Source organism: Fukomys damarensis, unplaced genomic scaffold, assembly GCF_012274545.1.
Source record: "Fukomys damarensis isolate Sample0158 unplaced genomic scaffold, DMR_v1.0_HiC HiC_scaffold_28, whole genome shotgun sequence".
In the NCBI taxonomy this organism is placed as follows: Eukaryota; Metazoa; Chordata; class Mammalia; order Rodentia; family Bathyergidae; genus Fukomys; species Fukomys damarensis.
Genome location: NW_022900940.1, coordinates 19,750,046 through 19,771,407, shown reverse-complemented (window position 1 = coordinate 19,771,407; position 21,362 = coordinate 19,750,046).

The window sequence follows — 21,362 nt, the reverse complement described above, 5'->3', positions numbered from 1 at the left end:
AAATGAGGAAGTGAGGGAGGGAGGAGGGATACAAACACATGAATCTGCCTATCTATATAGAACTGAGTATTATTGAATTGTGTGTACATATACCACATTTTCTTTTTTATTTATTTATTTTTCTTTTTATTGAGTTTATTGGTGCATTCTAGGTATACAGTACAGTTTACATTCATTACTGGGATCTTGTACCTTTATATGACTGGTCTTGGTTCTCATTTTCTCCCCTTGTCCCTGCCCTCCCTTCACCCTCTCCTCCCCGTTTACAAACACTTCATTTCCATTTTTTCATTTTCTCATATTTTTTCTTTTCCCTTATTCCCTTTGCCCTACCCTTCCCACTTTCCCTACACCTTTAGTCCTTTTCTTCCTATTTCACATTGTCAATTATCTCATTAGGATCTGTGTACTATTATAGTTTTTCACACAAGAGAAACTATTCAGTATTTACACGTGTGACTTATTTATTTCACTTAGGAGTATATCCTCAATATGTATCCATTTTCTTTATCCCTTTATTAGCTGATGGGTATCTGGACTGATTTTGTAACTTGGCTATGAATTATGCTATGGTAAACATGGGCATGCAGGTAGCTTACTGTATTATGACTTTGAATCTTTCAGATGTATGTTTTCATGTATAGTTGGATCAGATGGAAGTTGCATTTTTATTTTCTTGAAGAACCTCCACATTGTTTTTATTAGTGCTATCAGGTTATAAGAATTCCTTTTTCCTCAAATCTTCACCAGAATTTGTTAATTTTTGTTTTCTTGATAATAGCATTTGGGTTGGGTGGGATGGACTCTCAAGTTTTGATTTTCTTTTCCCTATAAGCTAAACATTATGAAATTGTTCCATATATTTTTTCATATATTTACTCAACATTTGTGCTCCTTTTGAAAAGTTTCTGTTCAGCTCAATTACTCATTTGTTGGTTGGATTTCTTGTTCTTTTGGTGTTAAGTTTTTTGAGTTTTTCATACATTTGGCATATCAATGCTCTTTCAAGTAAACAATTGGCCAAATTTCTTTCTGACTCTGTAGGCTGCCTCTTCACTCTATTGATTGTTTCCTTTGCTGTGAAGAGGCTTTTCAATTTGATGTAGTCCCATTTGTCAATTCTTGCTATTATTTCCTGAGCCCATTTGAGCCCTATTCAGGAAATTGTTGCCTATACCTACATCTTGAAGTGATTTCCCCTATGTCTTCCCCTAATAGTTTCAAAGTTTCAGGTCTTACATTAAGGTCTTCAATCCATTTTGAGTTAGTGTTTCTTTACAGGGTGAAATGGAAGTCTAGTTTCAATCTTCTGTAAGTGGAAGTCCATAGAACCATATTTTGAAGAGACTGTGTTTTCCCTAACATTTCTTTTGGCTACTCTATTGAGAGGCAGATGATTGTAGATGTGTGGCTTTATTCTCTATTCTTTTCAACTGGCCACATGTCTATTTTTATGTTGATACCGTGTTGATTTTGTTTAAATATCTATGAATATCTGCTTATATAATTTTTTTGTAGTTCTGAGATGAGGATGACAAACCAGCTGTCATTAGGATTCACTTGCAAAACCAGTAATTGAAACTTGTAAAATTGACCAATGTTCCTGGGCTTTCAGGGAGTGATAGTCTTTACTTCTGTAAAGATGGAATGTCATAAATTTGATCCTCACTTGCTTTGCCAGTAATGTTTCTAATATATTCATTGAAGTTCTTTCAGCAAAATTTACCTATTTTGATGTGATTGTAGTAACAAATGAGATCAATAAATTACACACAACTTACACACAATAACAAAGCATTTATGGATTGTCTTTTCTATCAGGCTAAAAATGTAGTAATAACAGTTATCAGTTCTTGGTTAGTTTTTCTGCTTGGCTCCAGAAATTAGCATCTAAATTTATAGGTTTGTGAATCATTTGGGGTCAAATAAGTAGTGTCTAGTAAATGGAATGAATTTATGTCCCTCAAGACACTAATGGCCTTTTTGGGGCTATTGGAAGGTCTGGCGTACCATTAAACAGCAGCACAATTACCATTTTTGTCATACTTTCAATTTATCCTGAACACTGTCTCTAAACAATATGTTTGCACGACTAGAAATTTATAAGCAAACCTCCTCCTGTGTGTATCCTTGTACCATGTTCTGATCAGTATTACTTTTATGCCACACACATTGCTGTTTAAAAGTTAACATTGTTTTATTGCATTTGATCATGGCATTGGATTCCATTTTACATAAGTAATATGTTTTTCATTGTCTAAGTGGAATTTAGAGTACCTTAACTTATATGTTAATACTCAACTATTAGTTGTGTGTTACTGCATAAGAAATTACCACTATTGCTATATTCTGTTGATTACAAACAAGTAGCTGAGTGAATCAGCACTCAAGAGTAGGGGATGACAAATGCACCCAAATACTAAGTGGGATTTTTAGAGGCAGTGTAGCACAACATGTTATAACTATTTCTTAAATAAATGGAATCTCACTTTACAAATCGTCTCTTTAAGATTTAGTACCCGGACAGTAGAAATTGTAAAATACAAACTTCACTTTGTACAGGAAACGACTTCTAATCCTCTTAAGTATACTGCAAGTATTATTTCTTTCTTTTACAATTGAAGGAAGTGTGGCCCAGCAGGGTTAAGCAATTTACCAAGGTAATTCTAGTATATAAGATAGGACACACTGTCTGCTGCAATCCCATGTTATCAGAATGCTCCTTAAATATAATAATGGTAAACAGTAATGATAATGGAAATTAAATATTGCTGTTGCTCACCCTAATCTCAACAGTCGCCTCTTAACTCCACTCAACACAAGATACAAATGACTTTCCTCTAGGCTTTATAGTAGATGCACTTATTCATAAGTGTAAAAAACTGAGAATATACCTGTACTTCATATCGCTATATGTGAGTGATTTTATGACCTTTTGAGTCTTTGAAATATCAGTCTGGAACCCATAATTCAATAATATGGCCAAGGTTGCTGTAATTGTCTGATTTAGTATAAAGAGTAGCATTGGGCCAATATAGGTGCAGACAATATTGGCAATAAATCCTATCAAATACTTGGACAAAAATCGATATTTTGCTGTGCTGTTAAAGTTAGAATTCAGAGAAATCTCCTTTTTCTGTTTGTCTTTGTTTTTGTTTGCTAAGTTGTCAGTTTTTCTTACATGGATACTTTTTAGGAGATGGCACAGAAGAACCTAGACTCTGCAGTCATGTCTGGGATCACTGATCTTATTTGAGAAGATGGGAGAGAGATTTCATAATATATGAATACATATTTATTTTGGAGACTGTTTTTCTAGCTCTCAGCATATCTTCCTTGCATAATTTTAATAACCTCCTCACTGCACTCTGTTTTCATTTTTATTACTCTAATTATTTATTTACTTATTTAATGAATATTTATTAACCTCCCAGGTGCTTGCTTCCGAAAGTTTTTAAAAATGCATATCAGATCTTGTCACGTCTCTCTGTGGTTCTTTATTATCTTCAGGACGTAATCCAAAGATGAGAACAAAAGGATTTAAACCTACTTGCCCACTGCATCTACTGTTGTAAACACTTGATTCAGATCATATTAAGCAACTTGTCTACTTTAACCAGTCTGTTCCATTCTATTTCTCTATCATTTTTCTTATCACAGGACTTTTTTTTATCTTGTCATATACAACTTGTTTATTGTATTTTAAAAGTTTAGGTAAAACCTTAGTTCCTTGCTTTTTCTTTTTGTTCCCATGGCATTTTTAAATATAATTGTAGCAGTTTTAATTGTTTATTTTCATAAATTCCTTTAAACAAATAACCATAATTAGATTCCTACCATACAGATTTAAGTAGCAAGTATAAGCCGTGGTAATCATAGAAGTGACTTGCTGGTTCAGGCATTAAAAACACTGAAGTCCTAAGGTTACTCAGATTAATCTCTTGGGCTTCACTGAGTTCTTACAACTGGGTAGCAACGAGGCAATTTCCCTTTAAAAATGCAAACTTTCACTTTAGCCCTTTCCCATGTTTGTCAGCCTAACAACCAATGATTAATTTGGCCACTAATATTGTCAGATTTCTATTTTTGGGAACCATGGATATATTCTTTGATGGAAATACTCCTCTCAGAAACTAAAAGCTAAATTAAGTTAATTAATAATTAAGCCAATTAATAAATAAATCGAGGTCAAGACTTTGAGGTCAAGAAGACAAAGTTTTGAAAATTACCTGTTAGGTGAGTAAGGTCTCTTCCATATCTACTCCAAATTCCTGTATTCTTTCTAGAGAAATGCAATCACATATTAACCATTATTTCAATATTTAAATATCCTTACTTCTATGATGGTATCTCCCAGTTTGTACTTTAAATATTCTTTTAGCAGGTATTTAATCGTTATGGAAAATCAGTTATATTTGTGTAGTTGGATATATAGTAAGCCAGTAAATGCAAAAGTGTTAAGCCCTTTGCTTACTCTCATTCATTGTATAATAATTACCACTTACCAATTTAAAATGGTGGCATGTACTGATGAAGGTACATAAAATAAAGTAATTTCAGTGAACTGGAGATGGGACTGATGGAAGAGCCATGCACAAGAAAATTTGCATTCATTATCAATATCTATTTCTATAAGGACAGATTGTAGTGCTCTCCATGATGGAAGGGGTCCAATCTAATCAAACTATCACTGGGTGGCTGGCTAATCCTCTATCCCATCAATCCAGGGAATCATGCCATATCAATGCTTGAATTTGACCTTTGTTATTGGCAATTTGGATACTCAGCAGGTGCAGCAGTCAGATCCACTATGGGGTGTAGGGCCTCAAGTTGCTAATTTAAATGGAACCTACATAGCTGCTAAAAAAAGCTACGTTTTTATAAGCATGTTAAGCAGACACCGGATAGCTTAGAAAAGAGGCTTACTAACAACCCCAGGGTTAAGTGCTCCTGTCCACCTGATCAGTGACAGTCTGAACCATGACATATACAACCTGTATGCACTTTCATGGGACACAAAAATATTCTGTTTCCATTCAAAGAGAGACATTCACATGCTTCTTTAGACTTTCTATATGCAGATTGATTTTTCCAACTGATGGCTCAAATATGTAACTATGTAGCACAAATCAGATTTATTTCTATGGATCTAGAATTGATCTGATGATATAGTTCCAGAATCACCTTCATAGGTTATTCATCTATATTTTTACTATAAATTCTGTAAAAGTAAGCTACTAATCACTGTTACATAGCTCTGGAAGTCAAAAGAACTCTACCTGTGTGCCTTTGTTTGAGTTATTGCACCCACCTGGAGATGAGTAATAGATTTTATGTGGTACCTGTCATTCCAGGATCACATTATTCTTATTGAAATACACCTTCATAACAGTGAAAGTGGGACTAAGAGTACCCTTAAAATCTGAACTGAAGAGACTACTGAAGATAACAAAATGCTATAAGGATTTACAAGATTGTTGATATTCCTCTCTTCAAAACATTTTGTAATGCTTTAGTGAAGACAGTTTCCTGTAAATGCTCCACAAAGAATGTGCCTCATATATTCCTCAATATTGAAATTCCTTTTTGTGTTGTTTCCCAAGAAGTTCTGGAATCTCAGTCTTGTTGAATTCAATACACTAGTGAATTTAAACTTCAATATACCAGCTAAGAAAACTTTTAGGTTCACTACCAGATCATGAATTCCTGGCCTAACACCCTTAGAACTTTATTTCCACTAACGCTCCCTAATTCTTCCCAGATAAGAATGTAGTTATTCCTTTGGTTCATGTAGCCATTTAAGTCACTTTGTACAGGCAGTAATGGAGAGTGGTACATTTGGGATCAAAGGCAAAATAGCTTCCCCTTGGAGGTGCTGGCCCTAGGTAAGGCCACTGAAATGTCAGAGGCTGCTTATGCTGGCAAAGTCCTTTCAGGAGGATTTGAGATTCTAAGTTGTGAAATTCATCTGTATCTATTGAAATGATCCCATCCTGAATATCAAGGTCTTTATTCATTCCTAACCAATACCTTAGGTGTAGCATAAGACCTTAGCAAAGGAAAGTAAAGAGAGAAGGAAGGAGGTTGGATGAGGAGGAGAGGAAGGAGAAGGAGAGAGAAAGCTTCTAAACTATCACATGGAAAGCTCATGATAATTTAAAAATTTCATATAATATGTGTGAAGTCTATTCTGTCACAATCTCATGTTTTTACTTGTGGAGTCTACATTATAACATAGTTTTCCATTACCAGGTTGCAAGTATGTTATCCCCCAAATATTTGAATGCCTTTATATATATTCATATATTACTTTTATTTGTGCCAGATTTTTATATCCATTCTTTTCTGTCATCCATTTCCTTTTTTGATTTTTTAAAAATAGTAGTACATTGAGCTAAAAGTTAATAATATACTTAGTAATTTGAATCCTGTTACCAAAACATGACACCCCCCACAAAAACAAAAACACATCATTTGCATGAACTATGAAAAATAATACATGTTAAAAAATGTAAAATGCTACTTCAGGTTTGCAGCTCAGTGAGATCCTATTTGTAGAGAGATATTTGATATAAAGATTTTGTTGGCTATTTCTACTTTATTATCTGGCTTGATATGATTTTAACTATCAGATGACAGCCCTAAATAACAATTTAATCCTTAGCCTATAAACCCTATTTCCAGTTCCTCCAAAGCAAAGCTGTTTAATATGTGTTTCTTTTCATTACTATGCAATAAATAGACAATGGAAATTGTTGCTCAAAGTAGTCATTCTAATTTTATGGCAACATTAATAATTTTTTCATATTTTCAATAATAATTGAAAATTCCATTCATGTTATAAATTAACTTTCGATAAACTAACAATTCTACTTCTGAATTTGCTATTGTTCTAGTGTTCTCTTTTTCACTAGTAGTAGCTGATTTAAATCATTATGCCACTGTAGTATGCTTTCAAACCCCAAAGGTCTTATGTGTACTTCACACTATTTCATAACAAGAGTTTTATCTTTCATCTCATCTCCTAAATAAAGTAGCCCATGATGTTGTTGAATGTGTATTATTTTGTTGGAACATTGAATAGAATTTATTGAATACTTACGTTAATTTGGGAGATAATTGATACATCTATGGCAGAAACTATTTTCAGCCAGAAACGTGCTATGTTTTTCTCATTTCAGTATTTGGTGATGTCCTTCATTAAGATGTTCTATGATATGAAAGACTTTTCATATTTACAGTTAGGTCATTTCTGATTTTACCAAGATTTTAAAATTACCCATGAGTCATTTTTCTAGTTTTATTTGCCAATGTAGTTGGTATTAAGAAAATATTCGATTTGATTATATTGAAATTTTTTATTCCACCTACTTCCCTAATCACTTGTATTTATACGTACAGAATTATATCACTGAAAAGTGACATTTTGTTTCTCTCTTTCCAATATTTAATTCTGTTTGTTTTGTTATGTTCTGCTACCATATACTCCACTGCAATGTAAAAAATCGATTGTACTAGGAGTCTTTATCTCCTTCCTCATTTGACTTTTGATAAGATTACATAAATAAATTTTTGCATTAAGAGTTTTTACTTCATTAAATTTACAGTAGCAAATCTTCATAATACTTGCAAGTTATAAAGTTTACTTTTATTTTTAGCTAGTAAAATAATTTTGCTATAGATGTCAAATAGTTTACTGCTTTTGTCATATCATACATTTTATCTCTGAATCTCTTAAAGTATTATAGATTAGTACTTGCTGAAAATAAACCACCTTTGTATTCCTAAAATAAAGCCTGATTTGCATGGTAATCATGTAATACACTTAAGATTTGTTGATTAGACATCTAATTAGATTATTACTCTGTTTTTGTATCTTGTTTATACATTGAAACTTTTGTGTTATGACTATGACAATATGCCTTTTTGTCAGAATAGACTTACACAAAAGTCAGGAGAGGTTTTCATAATATTCTATGGCTAAAAACAGTAGAAAATAAAGCTATCATATGCTCATGGGTGCATTTACAAAATAATACAGACTTGTGTACTCTATTGCATTCTTTGTGAGGAATTGTATTGGGCTTTGATATGGACTAGTTTAATCATCTTAAAATAAAACATTAGTGCTGTGCTTACCTCTAATATTGGATAAAAGAAAACTGAAGAATCTACAGTATGCTGTTTGTGTATAATATTTTTCTGGATGCATGGATTAGAAATTAAACTAATCTGATATGGTTGCCTCAGGTTTTCTAGATTCTTGTTTATAATCATCCTAAAAATACTTTTCAACATTATGGAATATCCATTTGTAATGTGTAATGTCAAAAGCACAATTTTAATCATTATAATTAAGCAATTGTCCATTACCTTAATAAAAATGATAACAGTAACTTAGATATTCTGTGTGCTCCATTTTTAATGTGTATTCTTCTGAAAATAACGATGTTCCTGAATTTTGAGTCATTCTTTCAGTTTTCTTCCTCTTATCCCCCATATTTTTTATGCTTAAGCAATTACACACTTGTTTGCCTGTTTTAGCTTTTACAATAAAAGTGTCAAGAAATATATTCCTTGTTCTTTCCACCATCTTGTCTGTACTGTTGCTCAGTAATTGATAACACCACCGTTTACCCATTCATCTATCAATAATCTCTTATGTGGTTAACAATTTTTGTCATCGCACTAAAATATTGCTTGACTCCTAATAAGCATCATGCACATGTACCAACCCCTACAATAAATGCAAGCATTATACATCACAAACAAGAAAATAATAATAATAATAACAATGATAATAAATAATAATTGGAAAAAGGGTTCTATACTGGGATGGAGGGAGGTGGGAGGCAAGAGAAAGGGGAATATTAAAAATCAAGGTATGTATCTACATCCTGAGATGTCTGGAAACATCATGTACTCCCAGTGTGGACTGATTAATAAAATACTGTTTGAATGTTTCTGTATATGTCTCCCAGAGCTCACACGCAAACGTTGTCTAGGAGCTATATATATGAATGTTTTTCCTTTGGTCCTGGATATAGAACTCAGGACCTTGTGCTTGCAAGGCAGGCCTGGAGCCGCTGTTAAATCTCCGTCCCTATATGTATGAATTTTAAAGCTAGGTGATTAGGCATTATTTATGAGGTGGTGGCAGACTATTTTCTAAAATATTTGTAACTTTGATAATCTTACAGAAGCTTTGGACATTGTAGTACTTCTCATTCTTGCCACATTTAACGTTTAAAACAACATTTTAAAATGTAAGTTTTAATTGAAATGGTAATCAACACAGGGTATTGATGTGCATCAATTTTTGCCTCCTTGATATTGAATATTTTCCCATATATAGGTGAGCCATCCCTTTCCTGACAGTTGTACATTTTTCTCTTCAAATAATTTGTTTGTTGTCTTAGTAGATAGATGTTACTTACCTACCTCAAAGTTAATATTTGTAGATTTTTTGAATTGAAAGTCTTTTAACTCAATTGTAATCATTGTATTTTTCTACATATTATTATTATTATTATTATATGATGGATATTATATTTAAAAAGGTGTAAATCCTGTTTCTTTTCATTTTCTCATAAAGACAAAACACTCTTTCCATTATCACGCACATATAGTAAAGACTCATGTCAATTCAATAAAAAAATTGAGCTTCATTGAAGTAGGTACAGCACAATATATTCAATTCAACTTTCCTTGAGAGTGTTTTGAGTGCAAATTGTAACCTGTGTTTATAACAGACCTTTCCTCTAACTTCTAATATGGATGAGTTTGTAGAGTTTCCTGTCCCCACTGCAGATGTGCTTCTCAGCTTCACGTTAAATCTCAGTACCCAGCAAAAGTCAATGGATGAAAAACATGGAGGAAATTCATGGTAGTTTTAGAGTTCCCTGGATTAAAATCCATTTCTACTTACATGCCAATTAAGTTTGATGAGTTTCCTTTTCCTGTTAGTTCTCTTTACCATCTAATCCCCTGGGGTCATGTTTTAAGGCCTTCCTACCATTTTTCCTACTTACTATTCCAGTTTAGAGACTGATGCCCTTGCACATTTGAGGAACTCAACATCTCAGCACATGGTTAGAAAAGAGACCTAAGTAAATACAAAACCCTATACAGTCACATTTACCATTCATGATAATCTGTAAGGTTGATGTGTAAAATTTCTCTCATCATATTTCTCTTCATATCTACAAATCAAAAAACAATTTTTAGGTAGCTATATATAAAGTCTTCTCTTTTACAGTCCCTGCAGCTTCCTGAAAGTTCTTAAATCCTCAAAACTACTGTTTTGAATCCACAAAACTACTGTTGCTTAGTATGGGGAGGACAGGAAGAAGAGGAAGAGAAGTAACTGCTTGCTTACTGACAAAACTACTGTTGCTTAGTATGGGGAGGACAGGAAGAAGAGGAAGAGAAGTAACTGCTTGCTTCAGCTGCGTGTTTTAGACCAGTTCCTGTGACGGGAAAGTTTTGACCTCTCAAAATTTCTTGTGTCTTTCCTTCCACTTTTTAACTTATTTCTAACATCTTGAATAAAATAGGACTTTTCAAGAGCTAACATATAGATTTGATAGCCAAACACATTTCATTAATTACCTAATGAAACATTTTTTTATTTGAGGATGATTGGAGAGAGAGCACCAAAACATGGTGAACATTTATAATATTATGCTTTGTTTGTTCAAGTTGTAAAATGTCATCCTTTTATAAAATACCTCAGGGTGATATGCAGTACAATTACATTAATTGGAATATGTAAAGCATTTGAAACAAATGATAGCTACACAACTATACACAACCATATGAAAGCAGTGGCAAAAAATGATTCTTATTTACTCCAACCTCAAGGGGCAGCTAGATTTAAAAGTATCTTATATACTCCTGGAAAAAAATGCATACACACACACGCACACACACACATACCCATGCATAAAACAGAGGGTGAAAGAATGCAGGGCTTTATTAACTAAAAAAGCTACATAGCCAGAATTGTGAATAGAATTTATCTGGCTCACAAATTCTGAAATGGGGTTCTGTTTGAGACTTCTGAAGTAGCGTGAAAACACACAACCATAGAAACATTAATTCTGTAAATCAGAGAGTAATGAAGACAAAGGAGGAGGTTGCCATGTTCATAATATAACATACATACACATCATTATAAAATAAACTTTCATATGTATAAAATTTGAAGTGCCAACTCACATATAAAATTAACTATAACTACAACCCTAGTTTTGTATAAGACTGTGGGCTTGGGCCGGGGATTTAGCTCAGCGGTTCGGTGGCCTGCCTCGCAAGTGCAGGGACCCGAGTTCAATCCCCCGTACCAAAAAAAAATACTGTGTGGGCTCCTATAGTACTGATGTGAGATTTTTCCAGGAAGTATGTGTTATGTATGGAAAACACTTATTTTCCATGTTCCTGAAATAATAGTATATTTTCTCATATAAATTTATAACATTCAAAATATAATTAAGTATATGCGTATATATTACATATAAGGCACGCACCGAAAAATGCAATGTTAAGTTTTTCAAAACAGGGGTTTCATATATGGAATTGGATATACAGTTTTGGAGAACTGAAGGCAAAAATGTTTCACTAAAATAATTCAGAGTAATGATTATTCAGGAAAAAGGAGAGGAAGAAGTGGACTACCAAATCTGGGAGGTCACAGGAGAGTTACTATGGAAATGGTGCTCACAACTTTAGAGTGGTATCATCTAATCCTTGATTGTAAAACTAGACCATGATGGGGCTCATTGCTTGTGCTAAGATCTCTAAGAAGGTTTCTTGCTATTTCTAGCACCTCTAGGAGGGTTTAAAGAGGCTGATTTTGACTATTCTGACAGAGGATTTCATTTGGCACTAGGCATTCTTTCTGGGGCCAACACTGCAGCTAGTTATGCTGATAGCACCAGCTCAAACAGGAAGGAAGCCTCATCTGCCTCTTCTCCCCTTCCACTTTTCCTCCGAAACATTGTCACCCTTGCATTAGCATTGATTGCATCTTGGTAACTCTGTCTTCTTGAGACTATGATTCAACCTCTGCTGTTACTGTATCGATCATACCTGCATTGCTCTGGTCTCCTGCCAGACATCCTTGAGGAGACTACTACAGCATCGAGCATAGCTTCTTGATGGTTTGCTATACTAATCAGAGTGCAGCACAGCAAGGTCCGACTTCTTACGTGTGTGCAAGAAAGTGCATATCTGTGCCTGTGCCTCCTGTTCTTCACACAAAATACTGTAAATGTACAGCAAAATGTCACAACTGTAAATCCAGTACACTACAGTTGTGACTAGTCTACTTTCCTTTCATATATGTGTTTTAGAGGATAGCTAATAAACAAACTTATGAATAAAATATTTCAACATAGTAAAAACTTTCGCATTTTTCCACACTTAGCATATATTTTTGCTTTTTTCTTTCTTTGGTACCAGTGATCAAACTGAGGACCTTGCACTTGTGAGGCAGGTGGCGGCACCACTGAGTTAAATCCCCAGTCCACACCTCGCATATTTTAACAGGTATGAGGACTTTCCCTTCATTGTGTTAGGATCATATCATTAATACTTCTCTAAATCTACCAAAATTTATTCTATCATTTCTCTATCAAAGAAAACCACATTATATCTTGTTCTCTCTACAAATAATAAACACATGACATATATATTTTTGCTCACGTGTACTCTTAGTTTTGAGGGATGCATTTTAATGGATAAGAACCCTAGGTTTGAAAGATAGGTACATTTTCAATTTTAATAGCTATTGCCAGACAGCTCTCTCAAGGATCTTCAGCAATTGTTTTTCTCCAACAGCATATAAGAGAAATCATTTTCCCTTTGAACAGTAGGTTCTACTATCTTTAATTTCTGGAGATTCAAAAAGTTGAAGTGATCTTTCATTATTGCTTTAATTTTAATTTTCCTTGTCTATTAAGAGTTTTAACATTTTTGTAAATGTTCAATGAACACTGAGATTTGTTTTGTAATCAAATATTATACCTCTTTCATTTTAATAATTTTTGCCTGTTTAGCACCAATTTGTTAGAATATTATCTATGCTATAGATAATTTAATCTTGCTTCGAATACCTTCACCAATGTAATATTTACCTTTGAATTCTCAATGTCCATCTTTTCACCTACCTACTTATGTGCATACCTAGGTTATTTATCCTAATAAATGTGCATGAATAAGGGCTGGGGATTTAGCTCAGTGGTCCCGGCACCTGCTTTGCAAGTACTAGGCCTGAGTTTAATCCCCAGCATCCGCCCAAAAATGTGAATGAATATATGAAAATACAGACATAAATATACTTTCTTTGTTTTTAGAGAAGTTTTAGGTTTACAGAAAAAAAAATTGTGCAGAGTCCCTATATCTTTGCTTTCCCTTCTCTTTAGTTTCACCATAACACTTTCCTTTGATGTAGTATATTTGTTACTGATTTTGAGCCATACATTAACTAAACTCCATAGCTTCCATTAGAGTTCACTCTGAGGTTGTACATTCTATGAATCTGACAAATACATAATGGCATTTATCCAGAAATACCTTAACATTCAGGGTTCCATTACTGCCTACAAATACCCTGTGCTCTATCTATTCATCTCTTCTCTCTTCTGTCTCTCAAGTTCTAAAAGCCACCGGTCTTTTATGAGGTCCAGAATGTCATACAGTTGAGCATATATGTATATATCTCAGACAGACGTTTACTTATTGTTCCCTTCAATTACTTTGGCACATTCACTGGTATAGTGATACACATGTAAGTTGATACATGTAAGTCTTTTTGTGACTTGATCACTCATTTATTTTTTTAACTGAATTCCACTGAAAGGATATTTCACAATTTCTTTACCTGTGCACCTATTGAAGTACATCTTTGTAGCTCCTGCATTTTGAAAATTATGAATAAAGCTGCTTAATACACATGTAGGTTTTTGATGCGAAGCATTAACTGTCCCTGGAGAGAGAAATATGAGCACATCAACACCACATTTGATCTCCTGCCTCTACTTTATGATGCTTGAAGTTTATACTCCATTCAGTAGCCAGAATTATCCTTCAAAGCTATGCAGGGTATGCTGTTTCTGTGATCAAAATGTTTCCATCATAATTGTAATATGACACCAAGATTCTACTATGACCTCAAGACTCTTCCTGTTAATCTCAGTTTCTCTTTCTACCACATAATTTACTGTTAAGAAAACAGTATGTTGTACATATTACCATGTAAAGTTCAGATTCTAATTATATAAGATATTTTTACCAATATAAAAATACCTACAACCTGACAGAAAAATGAGTAGAAGATTTTAACAAAATCTTCAAAGATAAAGTTTATCCAAATGGTCAATACATGATAATCAACTTTATTTTAAAATGAAGGAATTAAGCTGGGTGCGTGCCTATAATCCCAGCACTTGGGAGACTGAGACAGGAGGATTGCTATGAATATAAAATATGAAGGAATTTTATATACATATAAAAAGGACCTCTTGGGACTCCAAGATTTCTCTGAAAACTGTATTCTGTATGGTATTTAATATCTCTTTTCTCAACACAGCACCAAAACATATTTTATGTACATATATAAAGGAATTTTAATGTATATAAAATAAAGGAATAAAAACACAAGACGATATTATCACATCTACTATAGAACAGCTAAAATGAAAATACTGACAATGTCCAGCATTTATGAGGCCATAGGACATCAGGACCCTTATAGGCTGCTGACAACACTATAAATTGCTGCAACTACTCCAAGTTTGGCATTGTCTACTAAATTTGGGTAATCTATGCCTTATGAATCAGTTTTCCTATCAGTGTGTATTTCAAAAGATATTTAGAACCTCTCTGTGTGATTATGAACTCACATATTCAAATATTGATGTAAAATGTTTAAAATGTAACAGCATAGAATGAATATAATATAGTATATTTCCTCTATGGAACACTGTACAACAGTGAAAATGAACGAGCTACCATTAGATATGTCAGCATGGGTGAATATATCCAATATATGTTTGGTTAAATAAATTTGCAAAGTATGGCTATAGTTTGTTTTTATCAGTATGAACTTCAGGAATGGGTGAAGCTCATTTAGAAGATAATGGTACAATGTTGACAGGCTTAAGTAAATAGGGATTGGAGTGTAGAGAAATGAAGCTTCGCAGATATTGGTAATGTTTATTTCTCAACTTAGTTGCCAGTTTACTATTACATTCTTCGTGTGATGACTCATTAAACTTTTCAATTATAATTTTGTGCATAGGTATAATAGAAGTTGAAATCTAAAAAATTAAAAGAAAAGCAATGTAATCCATTTATACCTAACCTATAAACAAAATGTTAAAAATCTTCCAAAGATACTAATTTTAAATATATGACTCGTATATAACTTTTGTATATGTATATGCTCCATTTCTTTTATTTTTCAATATTTGTGAATTTGTAAATCACAATTACATACTGGTTTATTATCTTTGAATATATTACTAAGCACAGGAATACTTTTTACAACTTTCTAATACTAAAAAAGTGCTATTAACCAACACTTATTTTCTAAAGCTTTGATAAATTGTGTTGGAAGAATGTTCTTTATGGTAGTAAAAAGTCAGATACTTGTATTTCTTCCTAAATCTGTGTTCTTAGTCATTATTCAAAATTTGCAGTTTCCTGCCTTGATTTTTCTGATTATAGTATTTTTCATTAAAATGTTAAAAAGATTAAGAATTTTAAAGTGTCTGGCACATAACCTGGATATAATGCAAATGCTTTTCGTGGTTGTTCATCTCTTTCTTTAACAAGAAAGACAATTTCTGACTCAATAACATAAGTTTGAAACATAAAGCCATGTTTTACATTTGACCAATATTCGATCATCAGCCTGATTTATTTCATATAACAGTGTTCCTTTGCTTAAGACACCTGTGATCAGAGTGGAGGGTGGGCTTGCAACATTTATTATCCCAAGAAACTCAAAATATAAGTAAGACAACAATAAGTATTCTTTGCAATAATAAGAAACAAACATACAAAATCAGCCTGATGTTTCAAATCTTCTCTACAAGAAAAATTGTTAAATGGAGTTCATATATTTCAAATTTAAGATGACATTAACACCAATTAGTCACTAAATCTCAAACAGTGAATGGTTGGTTGGATTCATTTTCAAAAAGACACACTTTGGATTCTACAATGTATATAGAACCACAGGGACCTCTCTCTTGCAGAGAGAGTTTTTTTTTCTTTTATTGAGTTTATTGGTACATTTTAGGGATACAGTACAATTACATTCATATTGGGATTTTGTACCATTACATGACAGGTCTTGGTTCTCATTTTTTCCCCCTTGTCTGTGTGAAGGGAGAGAATTTGTTTTGCAGAAGGCCTTTATTTCTACCCTGTCTTAGGCTTTGGGAATGAGATGTCATTTTAAAATCCAAGTCAGTGAGCGACTCGGTGAAATGTAATATATCAACATTTCCCTATATACCTGAAGAAGACTAAATGGGAGAAACAGGGAGGGAGCTGGGTGAGGAAACCTCTCTCAGGGCTTCTCTTTTCAGTTTGTCTTAGATAATCCTTGGAAAGTTCAGATGCTTACTCAAAACTTATCTGAGGGACCTCTTGGGACCCCAAGATTTCTCTGAAAACTGTTTTCTGCAAGGTATTTAACATCTCTTTTTTCTCAACACAAATAACACCAAAACGTATTTGTTTTTCTTCTCAAGCCAGTTCTGTTGCATGTTGCTTTACAGATAGATTTTGGAGGGGTGAGAAAACATTGTAGCAGAGAGAAACTGGTGACAGTGTGTGAATTTTTAAATACAGTAATTTAATTAATATGCTCTGCTAAACAAGCTATGGGTTAGAAAAAGAATGTTATAATTGCATGCAGATCACTATATTTTTATTTATAATAGGAAAAATGGAAGGAATGTTCTATATCATGTTATGAAAATATTTTACTCTTGAACTTTAAATGTATTCTGAAGTTATTTGTTTCCAGGCATGGGCACCTTTTTGAGTAGGGAATTATGACCCCGAAAAGACAACTGGGCACAGAAGATCATGAATTTTAATTCTCTATTTATAATTGAAATTAGTTTCTCTTCCCAAAAAATGTGCCAAAATTTTTTGACCTATTCCATCTTTGTCAGTTGTCCAGGCTACAATAAATTTTACGCCTCAATACATATGGTATATCATAGCTTATGCCTTTTATCCTAAGATTAATGTAGATTTATCATCTAGTCTACATCTATGCACCTTTGTTACGTAATAGAATAACACAAAACTGCTGGCTTAAAACAGCTATGAGTAATTTATTGGTTCACAGGTCTGTGGGCAGTGTTGATTCACCCCAGAAGACAGGGGTACTGGCCTGTCATAGGTCTACTGGCCTGTCACAGGTGTGTATTTGGTGGGCTGGTGGGTAGGCTGGCAAGGGGGTGATACAGGTCAACTGCACTTCTAAGCCTGGTGGGCAAAAGATGATTGTCTGTGGTCACTTAGTTTCTTTTTTTTTTTCTTCTTCTTTTATTATGGCATTTTTGTTTTCTAGATATTAGCTCAATTTTCTTTACATAATACTCTCTGAAAACATTGACAGAAAATATCTGAAATGAAGTAGCTTTCAGGTATATACAAAATATATAGCCAAGCCCAAGTTTACTGTGTGAAACATGCGTGAATTTGGGCACATTAGTGTAATAATCAACCTAGTATTTCCCTTGTTTAATTTTTTTAACTCATTAAGTTTGGTACATTATGCTCACCCATATTTATAGTGACACAGTCTGTAATAGCTAAATCCTGGAGACAGCACCAATGCTTCAACCTGTGATTGGATAAAGAAGATATATTTTTTAAATAAAATAGAGTACTACTCAGTAATAAAAACCTAGAAACTAGAGACATTTATAGCTAAATGGATGCACACTGAGGCCATAGTCCTAAGTGAAATAAATAGGACACACATATGTAAATATCGAATAGTTTCTCTGGTGTGGAAAACCAAAAGTGTAAATTAGGCTCAAATTGTATAACCGATTATGTGAAATAGGAAGAAAAGGTCTAAAGGAGTAGGGGAAGTGGGAAGGGTGGGGAGGGGAAAGAAGGGAAAAGAAAAAAATGTGAGAATGGGTGAAAAATAAGAACCAAATAGTTTCTTTGGTGTGAGAAACTGAAAGTGTAAATGAGGATCCCTCATTTAATTTTACAGCTAATAAAACTAAACTCCAAATTATCATTTTGGAAGATGCATTTGCATGATTACTTCATAGGCTATCTCTTTACATAGCCATACTAAACTAAATTGTTCCATCCCTGTTCAACTCCCCAAAGCCTTATCTTTCTTTATTGTGTTTCTTTCACAGTTGTTTATATGTTTGTCTTCCTAATAAGATTCTGAGTTCTTTGAGGAAAAGGACTTCAATTTAGCATATAATAAACATATAGCAAGTAGATGAATATATTACTAAGAAAATGAAGACTTGGTTGGTAAATTATTTTCTTTCTGTGTGCTGAAAAGAATACATATGTTGTTGTCCAAATTATAAAGCTACTCTGTATTAAAAAGTTAACCCTATGTAGAGAAATTTCTTGCCTTTACCCTCACCTCTCTTGGAGGTGGTCTTTAGACCTTAGGGATATCCTGTCTGTTAAGAGGGTCTCTATTTAACATGGGCCTTAGACACACTGGACAGTCAGTGACTTGTGGCCTGCTCTTTGGACCATGGAATATCTATTCTACCTCTGAAAGATTTGGAGACTAAAGATTACATGCAAAGCCAAACATGTTTGTGTAATAAAAACTATACACATCATATCTTAAGTTTACAATGCTCTGCATAAATCCTGGGGAGAGTTGGTGCTGCCCATGACTTCTCCATGCTTAGAATTTTCTAGACTGTATCTTGCAGAAGTTCTTTGAAAGGCAAGTTATCTATCAATTTTTTTGTCTATTCTGTTTGTCTATCACAATTTTCAATGATATCCATATGTGTTTTTCAAATATAAGATGGTCATGAAGATTCTTGATCTCTTCAGTTGGTGTCAGAAATAAAGTCATTTTTATTGGTATAGTTTAGATATATATAATGATAACCATCATAGGGCATTTATACCTGTATATGATATATCTCGCTTCATTTATTTTACTCTTTTTATCTTTGTGCCTACAAAGATTAAGTCAGAGCACTTGTTCCCTGTCAAGCAATAATGTTTCCTAAACAACTACAGTTCTTTAATTTGCTAATAGATGTCTTAAAATAAGCATCTATGTTTAAATTCTACCTTAAAAAATATTCTTGAAATACAGATAAAATTCTCTCAGGTATTACATTGTTGAGTTGGATAAGAATTAAACAACCTGAATTACAAATGTTATAAATTTAATAAAATAGGGTATTATGATACAGATACATTTTCCGAGGCATTAATGAGAAAGCAAATCTAGAATAAAAATGGGCAGAAAGTGTATACCTGAAGGCACAACATTTGTCCTGTAATCAAGATAGCTAGAAGCTACCGTACTAATATGTAGGGCAAGAGATTTCAGGAACAATAATGATATGGAAAGAAGGTCCGTGTGACTGGATCCTAATGATAGGGGAGACAGTTTCAGTGGCCCAAAGAGAGATGTAAAGAGAACTCAAACTTATAAGAAAGTAATTCTCAAACTACGGCTCCTGGTTCACCATTATAAATATCAACTGGTAGATTGCCATCATGCAAATGATCAGACTGTCCCAGACGGACTGGTTCAGAAATTCTGGCAGCATGACTTATGAATCTGTGCATTTGTGATGTATTGCCCAAGTTTGAATATACTGTTTTAGATTCTTGAAGAATTTGTAAAGATAACATTTTATCTGAATTTTAATGAAAAGTGATTGAACCATTATATGATTTTGAGAAGGGAATTTATAAGATTTGATTTATATTAAAAATGTTAGCTATGCTGAAGATGGTAGGAGACCTCAATAGATACATACTAGTGCTGCTGTCATCATCCTGGTGTGAGAAGATAAAAGATGAAAGCATTGAAAATAATAGAGGGATTTGAGACATTCTTGGGGTAAAACAAAATTAATTAGACTTTCTATGAGACATTTGGAGTTGTGTAATCCTCACAAGCATTGTGGATTTCTAAAAGAATAATGTAGCATGAAATATTCCTAATTTTATTTGATTATATTATGAAATATTCCTAATTTTTATTTGATCATGGAATTCTATTATTTTATGCCATTACAAAGGTATAGAAAATCTAGCAGGATGCTAGTCTCCCATGAAAAACAAGCAGAGTTTGGAAAACATTCCCTATCAAGTAAAAGACAAAGAAGTTAAATACTTTCTAATTAATTAAATCATACTATATAACTCACTTTAAAAGAAATGCAGTTTTCTAAAATATTCAGCGGGAGGAACCAAGCTAACCAAATAGTTTCATTATGAAATCTCCCTTTGGTAAATATGTAGGAGTAATTTGCCTTTCAAAGAACTTCTGCAAGAGTGCTGACCTTTTTTGGAAGTTTTAATTATAGTTATTCTCTACCCAAGTGGTCATTATAAAACATGCTTAATTAGAATAGAAAGAACTTTATTTGCTTACATATTTATTTTAATAATTTAACAAGTCCCTCAAAGAAAGTTGAAGGAAGTAGTTAGCTCAGAATATCTCCAAATTATAAATTTAATTTAGTTAACTACGGTTTGGAAACAACTTTGTTCTACAAGTAGTCAATATCTGTTACATCTTTACATTGTTTAGAGAAGCCTAGCCTAAATTAAGGTTTTCCATTTGGGATAATTGCAACTAACAGTGAGGATCTTGATAATTAGTTTAAAATGAAATTCTTTACTTTAAAAATTCTGACAACAAAATATATTAGATCTCTCAATCTGTATACACAGAATCTTAAAATTCATTTTTTTCTTATTATTTTATTATTTAATACAAAACTATTCAGAAGACAGTACTAAAACTCATACTGATGTCCTAGTTTTTATGAAATAAACAAATTACTACCTTGCTGGACCTCTCAGCTCACATTTATAAGACAGAGGCATGGACTAAACACTTTCTAAGATATCTTCCAAATTTGCTGTGTTTCTAGGAATGTGTATATTTTCCCCAAATACAGTAATTCCTTGTAAATAGAACTAAGATACTTTTCATAGTCAAAGAAATTATTTTGCACACTCTCCACAGACTATTTTAATCTTCTCTATTTCAACTCACTTGTTCCAAATTTGACTAGCAAAATCACCTTTTAAAAGTTATATACATTTGTACCCTAAAAATGCTCGTGCATCATTCTGAC